Genomic DNA, 9171 nt, shown 5'->3' on the forward strand with positions numbered 1-9171 from the left:
AATAAAATTAATCAACCCATCGGAAAACACCTTTAAATTCGATTAACGAATACTTAAGCAGTTCATATAGATTTCTCTTACTTAATCTAAACTAAATAACTATCCTTAGCGACCATTAAAATCCTCTGAGTGCAACTAATAGTCACTTCAGTTAATAATATTTAAATATAATAGAGTTTTGATTTATGCGAACAAGACATATCCAATTGACTAAGCTATTGTTAACTAGCTTTTACCCGCGACTCCGTCCGCGCGGAATAAAAAATAGAAAACGGGGTTAAAATTATCCTATGTCCGTTTCCTTGTTCTAAGCTACCTGCCCACCAATTTTCAGTCAAATCGATTCAGCCGTTCTTGAGTTATAAATAGTGTAACTAACACGACTTTCTTTTATATATATATAAGATTTTATATATAAGTAAATTTAATAGGTTCACAAAAATCAACTGGCAGAAATCCAGAAAGTAGTTCCTATATTATTTTTGGTCATGGTCCCATTACAATGTTAAAAGTTATTACTTTTGTCATTTATAACTCATAACATATTTGTACGTCTTCTGATATTCATCCACGTGCATTACATTGTAACACTAAACAGTGTAACAAACCGTTTAAATAACAGTTTGAAAACAATAGCAAACAATATTAAATTAACTAGAAATTTAATTTTGTTGCCATGAAATTTCACTGCCCCAGAGCTTGTATTAGAACATACCTACTGTAATTTTTTTTATATAAGAGAAGGGGAGAAACGACATGCGTTGCCGGCCTTTAAGAATACGCTCGCTTCTTCAAGGACCCTAAATCGTACTGGTTTGGAAATACTTACTTTTGTTTCAAAGAGCATAAAACGGAAGTAATTGGAGTTCTACGCAATAGTGGCGTTAGGGTAAAGCGTGGTGGGGCGATCGCTCAGGGCGGCGGTCCAAAGAGGGTGCGTAGGCGCACGAGTCGTATATTAAAGGTGCCTGTGGTGGCCCTAAGATACACTATCTTTGGTAGATTTCTCCCGACATCAGAAAAAGGGGGCGCCGCAAAATCTCAGCCAGGGCGCCGAGAAAATATGAAACCGGCTCTGGTTCTATGGTCATAACAAACATCTTGACGCCCGACGTAAAAATTATTTGAAACAAAGCTCAATAGTTTTCCATTGCATGCCGATTGTAATAGGGTTGTCAAAAAACAAAAAACATTTTTTTTTTTCATTTACTGGTTAGCGCCCGTGACTTCTTTCACATAGAGGATGAATTTAAAAATATTCTAAATAGGTACTTAAATAATTTTTACTTGATATTATGCCAATTTTCTTGTTATTTTGGTAAAATATTTTTTCCATACAAACTTTCATCCAAAATGTCTATACTAGAACTCAACTCTTTACTTCAAGACTTAGAACTTAAGTTTCGATGTGTTGACTGTTTTGCAGCAGACGTAAAAAAAGTCGAAATGCTGTAAATTAAATTTCTGGATTTTTGACATAACTGCACTTAACAAAAAAACATCAAATTATTAGAAAAGAATCTACCATCATTATATTATATTCGTATATAATTAATTCGCGTCAGATGTTTGAATAAACAGCGCCTAATCTTGACCCATTTGGCTGCACTTCATTACTCTGTCTGTATCAACACGAAATTATGTCTGTCTACTCTGAAATTCACTAACATTTAATAGCTTGATTTACTGGAATCAGTTAAAGTTCTTGAGTACATAGTAATAGGGTGGGCCTAAGAAGATCTGGACGTTGAAAACCTGAGTTAAAATACAATAAAATAGATTTTCTAATGATTGAGATATACATACTAATACTAGCTGTGGCCCGCGACTCCGTCCGCGCGCAATTAAAAAAAAACTAAATGGGGGGGGGTTATGAAAAATAGATGTTGGCCGATTCTCAGACCTAGTGAATATACTGTCAAAATTTCATGAGAATCGGTCAAGCCGTTTCGGAGGAGTTCAAGTTCGAACCCCGTGACACGAGAATGTTATATATAAGATACTAGCTTTTACCCGCGACTCCGTCCGCGGAATAAAAAAAAATAGAAAACGGGGTAAAACTTATCCTATGTCCTTTTCCTGGTTCTAAGGTACCTGCCCACCAACTTTCAGTCAAATCGATTCAGCCGTTCTTGAGTTATAAATAGTGTAACTAACACGACTTTCTTTTATATATATAGATATATATACATATATATATATATATATATATATATATATATATATTTAAACACTACAATAGTCGGTATTAATAATAGCATAGTACATATAAGAGAGAATCGATATAGTTTTGATACAAAGATCATTGGCCGCTACCCAGGTTGATCACCTCGATATTCATTCATTCATTGTATTTATAATTTCTTTCACTACCTATATTTATTACGCATTTACTTGCTACTTCGACCGCGATTTTTTTTTATATATTAAGGAAAAAACCGAGCAAGTGCATGTGTCAGACCTAAATTCCTTGAAAATATAAAACGGGGTAAAAATTATCCTATGTCCGTTTCCTGGTTCTAAGCTACCTTCCCACCAATTTTCAGTCAAATCGATTCAGCCGTTCTCGAGTTATAAATAGTGTAACTAACACGACTTTCTTTTATATATTTTTAAATAAAATATAAGCACTTTGTCAGTGATTGTACCATTTGTTCGAATCTAAAAGATCTTGGATATCGCTCAAGTACATTGACGTAGTACACGTTTATTTTGAAATATTTTTGATACTTTCAAACATTGGATTTCCAATGCTAATACACCGATCCGAAATCATATCATATAAAAAAATTTACAACATTTAGTCAATTGTTTTTTTTTAGTTTTCTATTATTCTTGCAATCCCATTTAAATTGAAATAGCTAAACTTGTTTTTGTTTTTGTTTTTCTTTATACAGACTTTCCTTTCTAACACCACTTTACAGTTCAAGCATCCGTATCAAATAAGCTCCCACTTTACAGACTATCTTATCTATGTAACAATTTCATAATTATCCACAATATCGATTTTTCCGTCCTTGGAGCCTCTTATCTATACGGCAAACATTAAAGTAACACTGAAACGGTTTATCTGATTAGAAAGCCCTTTCTAAGCTTTAGCGTTGGTTTCCATTGCTATACTTCTACACATATCGTTATTATCATATTAGAGACTATATTCAAACATAATTTATAGGATGAAAATATTTTGTTGAAATGTTTCGGTTGTGAAAACCCACGGCTAGATTGTAAGATTAACGAGTACTAAAGTACCGGCGTAAAGGTAGGGCGCAGTTTCACCTCCAAGGGCGCTAGATAGAAAAGGGCGCTACAGTGAATTACACAGTCTCACATGGTTATATGATATGGGGGGATTCCCCATTCCTAAAACATGGTAAAAATCAGGGCGCCGTAGAAACTTCGCCTAGATCGCTAGAAGAGGTAAAACCGATACGGAAAAGGGTAAAGAAAAATAGATCAACAGCTTACAAAGCTTGACCACGAGCAGTTTGAAAAGACTGAAGCGATAACGAAGAAGAGAAGTAAAGAAAGAATAGGGATTCGTGACACACTGGACAGATTTCCTTTTACATCTTCTAATATATAAAATTCTCGTATCACAGTTTTCGTTCCCGTACTCCTCCGAAACGGCTTGACTGATTCTCATGAAATTTTGTGAGCATATTCAGTAGGTCTGAGAATCGGCCAACATCTATTTTTCGCAAACCCCCCCCCCCCCCATTTAGTTTTTTTTTAACAGCGCGCGGACGGAGTCGCGGGCAACAGCTAGTGATTTATAGTTATATTGTCTTTCCAAATATAAATGTTAGCAAGAGCACACCCGCTTCTCACTTACGAAAAAAACGTAGATTAGCTTAGTTAGATTGTATTTGAAAATTGACATAGATTTTTCCCTCATACGTCGCAGACGCCATCTAACGGCGCACGGCTCATATTAACGTTATCAGAGGTTGATGATTGTAAAAGAGCATTCGAACTAAAAATACCAACATCTGTTCGTACAGTCGGAATGTTGACTACAGTCAGCGCGAGATAAATCCGTCCGTATGTGCGGAACTGTTATTTAAACCTGGTTTATAGACGTTTAAGTATAGTATACTATAAGTATTTTTATTGTACTAAAAAAAAACCTGACGACGTTAGTGGGATAAGTACAGGGAGACAATAATAATTTATACCAGATTTTTCCGGTTAAAAGATCGTGGTAATAGTCAAATTCATTCATATTAACCGCATTATACTTTTTTATTATAGAGGGGAGTAGGTGAATGAATAACTACATCAATTAATGGATCATGTACTAAAAATACTATGAAGTTTTTTGGTTAAAATAGTTTAGTCGTTTATCTGACTAGACTTTTTATAATCGTAAAGTAATTTATTGTGCTACTTCTAAGACAATTTAGTTATTTAATTGTAAAATAAAATAAATCTATGTATTTCTCGACTTCTTCATTTATATAAACAAATATTTCCTATTTATAAAAGACTGGGAATTGTTTAAAAATACTTTGACAGCTATAAAGCGTTGAATTCTCCGCTGACGGTTAACAAACCTTTTTCAATTATACAGGCTGTTCGAGATATGTTAGACGTGTACAATTTGGTTAGTTACGTGTACAAGTATGGACAAAAAATCTGTGTACACCGTTGTACAAAAGTTTTCCCGGATACCCTGTATAATTGTGTAATCTATAACTCTAAATTAGTAACTGTAGGGTAAGGAATAGACACGACCAATAATTTAATTTATAAAACAATGAGATTGAAATTAAAAATTATTAAATAGTTATTATTAATATTAACACGACTTTCTTTTATATATATAAATGTGTAAATGATTGAATTATAAATATTATAACGTACACGTACTAGGAGTAGAGTAAAGGTGGGTTTTCACTGCTGAGTTCTTTACAAAAAAGACGTAACTATATTTTTACGTATGAAACAATTCGGCATTTGATATCTACACTATACTAATAGCTTTTATTAAGTCCACATTTACCATGAAACTACAATTCATGATATACTACGACCGATGCTATTTAATACTTGTTACGCTACAAGTTCAACAAGCGGAACTCCTAGTATCAAGAGTGAACTAACATCTGGTCTACGGAATGCACCAACGTCTGTTAATAGAACGGGTGTACTCGGTACATTTGTGAACATGTACACTGTATTGCATTTTAACGGTGTCCGACCGTGACTCAAATCTACCTTTTGGATGTAAGAAGTTTTGACATTCAGACGTCGTGCAAAAGGATTTCTTAAACGTACATTTTTTTATTTTAATACTAACCTTCGCCCGCGACTCCGTCCGCGAGGAATAAAAAAAATAATTGGTAGACTATGTGTTATTCCAGACTATGTTCTAACTCTACATCAAATTTTATCGAGATCCATGCAGCCGTTCTGGAGACACCTACAAATAAACATCCATCCATCCATCTAAACATTCGCATTTATAATATTAAAGTAAGACTAGCTGTCGCCCACGACTTTGTCCACATTCGCATTTATAATATTAGTATCATAATAGTTTGTACACATTTTTAAGGAAATTACGCAAACGGATGGACGTGGAATTCGACACTCGCAGTCAATGTAGGGAAAAAGTGCAAAAACAACGGACAACCACTACTTAGTAATACACTAAAAGAAAATTATTTTTATATCTGTTATAAAAATAGTCAAAACAAGTAACATATGATTTATTTCTTTTAAGATACTCATTCTAGATTAGGAATTGGGGTCACTTGAATTGAATGGATCTTATTTATAGGTATGTAATAAAATTGTAACGTCCTAACGGTAGACGAGATCCCAGACTGTGTATTACGAATTGTTTTAACACGAAACTTAATATCATCCCCGTGATTAACGTTGCTTCGTTAAGAGTAAGCTTTATACTCGTCTAAATTAAATTACAACAGTGAAATACTTAAACCCCCGTTAAATACTACTAAAGGGGAAATTAAACATGTTTTATCTACCATCTTTGAGAACAACAAAGAACCACTTGCCTTCAATCTTTCCTTTGACTTGTGCACATTATCTTTGTAAGCCATCGTCAAACATGAAAATGCTGCTCATGTTCAACATAGCTAAGCATCAACGTTTTTGTCAATCCCTTAATAACTTTTTAATTTATGTCTAAACTACAGAAACGGCATTGCCCGCAACTCCGTCCTCGTGGGATGAAAAAAAAAAACTTATTTAGTAACCTATGTATTCTTCCAGGCTATATCTATCAAAATTTCAGTAAGATTCGTTTAGCAATTCTGGAGATATCTTGAAACAAACATCCATCCATCCATACCATATCTATACATATCCATCTTTCATAAAAGTTGGACGTCTTATCGTGAGACAGTTTACGAAATTTTAATCGTAGTATGAATGACAACACTGAGGAAATTTATGCCATCAAAAGGTCTCCGGAGGCTTATATTTGCGCCTGATTTTGTGCTACGGATTAAGTGTCCATAGGTTATAAAACTTTGGTTTCAATTTAGTAAATCCTTTAAACAAAAGTATAAAAGTTATAATCAATAATGAAACCGTCTTAATCCATTTAAAAAATCCTTGTAATACATTTAACCATAAATTAGTTACAGAATCAAGTAAATTACGAACTAAACTAAAATATGTTTTATGTGTATATTCAATAATTAGTCCTGCATTTCCGCAGTAATTAAATGTGTACCTTACCTAGAATTTCTATAGCCAAAATTGTACAAAAACATAGCTCAAATTATGGTAGGTATGAACTTTTACTAATATGGAAGAGGGGTCGCATATGAAGGAGAAATATCCTCTTTCAGTGAGTCCCTTTCTCCGTTGATTAATGCTAGGCAACGCATCTGCATTTGCAGATGTCCATAGCAACGGTCAACTCGCTATTTCGGTGAATCCAGGTAGCCGTTTGCTCGTTTGCCACCTTATGATATAAAAAAAACTATATTCAAAAGGAATTCACAAATAAACACGAATAAAAACGTAGATAACATTGAATTGACGTGACCCAGATATTACAACGCTCAGGTAAAAAAATAATATTTAATAGAATCTGAAAATAAAAGAAACGCGTGACCGAGTTACGTTCAGAAATAGAATTGACAGTGACCAGGCACTGTCACAGCACGAGAACTAAACGGAATTATATAATTACATACAACATTAAAACTTTTTATGCTTCCTTATCAAGAAATGAAAAGTTTTTACGCAAAGGAGGGGCATTCCGTGACGAATATAATATCAAGTATATTAAAACGTACAAATATAAATTAAATAAAACAAAAGATAACACATATATTTTTTTTTTTTTTTATAAAAAAAATCAGCCTACAAATCTTACATGTGTTGTCAAAAATCTATTAAAAATTGTCCCCACAGAAATATTAAATACAGCGAACGTAAAAATGTCAATATAGAAAATTAATTGACGAAAACGCCGCTATCGTTCCTCGCATTGATTAGACTTCCCCACTCTCCACTTTCACCCCCTATTATCGTCCATTTTGGGGGTGTTCTGTAGCGTGGCTTCACCCGATAAATATCAACTCAATAACAACGTTTCTGATGAAAACGTCCACTCGACCGTCTTCTTAATTATGTTATGAGATTAGTAGGGTTTTTTAACCTTTCAAGTGATAATTACATTTTGATTTTTAATTAATTAACTTTATCACTAATGGTCGAGGCCTTTTATTGTGCTATTAATTTGTAAGTAGACATTATGGACAGACGTTTTAAATGTTACTAGATCAGAAAATTATTTCATATTATTTTTTCTGTGGTATAATTTAAACACATTTACTATATAAATATGTTTCATAAACTACTTTCTATTTAAATTAATATTTTCTAAATTTAACAAACTTTTCAAGACTTTTCTTTTACCCGCTCCTAATGAGTTCGTAGCTTGAATTCAAACCTTCGATCTTACGTTGCGCAGTCTGTCCTTTAAACTATTAACACTATCGGTTGACCTATTTTCACATATCTTTTGACATATAATTTAGTAGTAGATGATTTTAAATAGATGTAAATCAATTTTACAACTTTACTAACTGACGCCCGCGACTCCGTCCGCGGGGGATAAGAAGATACTTAATTAATAGCCTATGTGAACTTCCAGAATATGTTCTATTGTGCCTAATTTCATCGAGATCTGTTGAGCCGTTCTGGAGTTACCCCCCAACAAATGTTCATCCATCCATACATCTAAACATTCGCATTTATAATATTAGTAAGATAACCAAGTGTTTGTTTATTTTTTTAATATTTTTATTAACATTGTTGACTTAGAGGTAATAAGTAACAATAATAGAGAATGCTCTTTTTTTTACTCGATTAATTTAACAGTTATATCTCCACTTACATTATAGCATGCTGCTAAAAAAAACTAGAGTTACCCATTTATATTTAACTTCAGGAAATTACCAGAGACCTATAAAGACTTGTTCAAGACAAAATCAAAGGGGATTGTTATAAAGACAGCCCTAGGTATATTTATTGAACTTGAAACCGCGTCTACATCATCCACAAACATGTTTTAACGCTTATGGAATGTAACTCACCTACGGCGTTTATATTGTGATCCAATAGGAACCATTCAATCTGACGTCACTACACTAAACTCATAGCAAACAACACATAGTGTCAAAAAATAGGCCATGTGTCATGTACCGCCAAAATTATTGTCCTACCATTCGCCAGGGTCGTCACTTGTCGCCGAAATACATCGAGCTAGTCCCCACTAAAAACACAAATTTTCAAATACTATTTTTACACACAATCATTAGAACAAAACATGTTTTACACTTCACTGTGTTTATCGTCGACGAACGTTTAAAGGAATGTTACTGAAAAGAAAAATTGTTTTATTTTTAAATTTCTAATCGACGGACGGGCGCGTCCGTCCGCCGCGGAGCTCGCTTTTTGTATTTAGGTTATATTCCGCGGGCGAAAACGTCACACACACATGCGCAGAAGCTCCGGGAACCTGACAAAGATTAGACAATGATATTGGTCCTTCGAAAACCACTGAAACATTAGATTAACTAAATATACTCCAGTATTTTAACTAAAAGAAGATCATCAAATAGAAGCCAGCCATAATCAGTAATGAATCAATTATGGACCTTTAGATAAATTAGACAAAAA

At 33.7% G+C, this 9171-nt stretch overlaps 1 protein-coding gene across 6 annotated transcripts in view; it reads right to left on the reverse strand.

Moving 5' to 3' along the window:
- LOC106707301 (voltage-dependent calcium channel type D subunit alpha-1-like) overlaps positions 1-8937 on the reverse strand; it is a 43156-nt gene extending 34219 nt beyond the window's left edge. For all 6 annotated transcript variants that reach the window (XM_045683761.1, XM_045683760.1, XM_045683759.1 and 3 more), the window contains exon 1: positions 8586-8937. The gene's annotated coding sequence lies outside the window, so the exon portion shown is untranslated. The remainder of the gene's footprint in view (positions 1-8585) is intronic.
- Positions 8938-9171: the final 234 nt, after the last annotated feature.

This window comes from Papilio machaon, chromosome 23 (genome assembly GCF_912999745.1).
Source record: "Papilio machaon chromosome 23, ilPapMach1.1, whole genome shotgun sequence".
NCBI classification, from domain to species: domain Eukaryota; kingdom Metazoa; phylum Arthropoda; class Insecta; order Lepidoptera; family Papilionidae; genus Papilio; species Papilio machaon.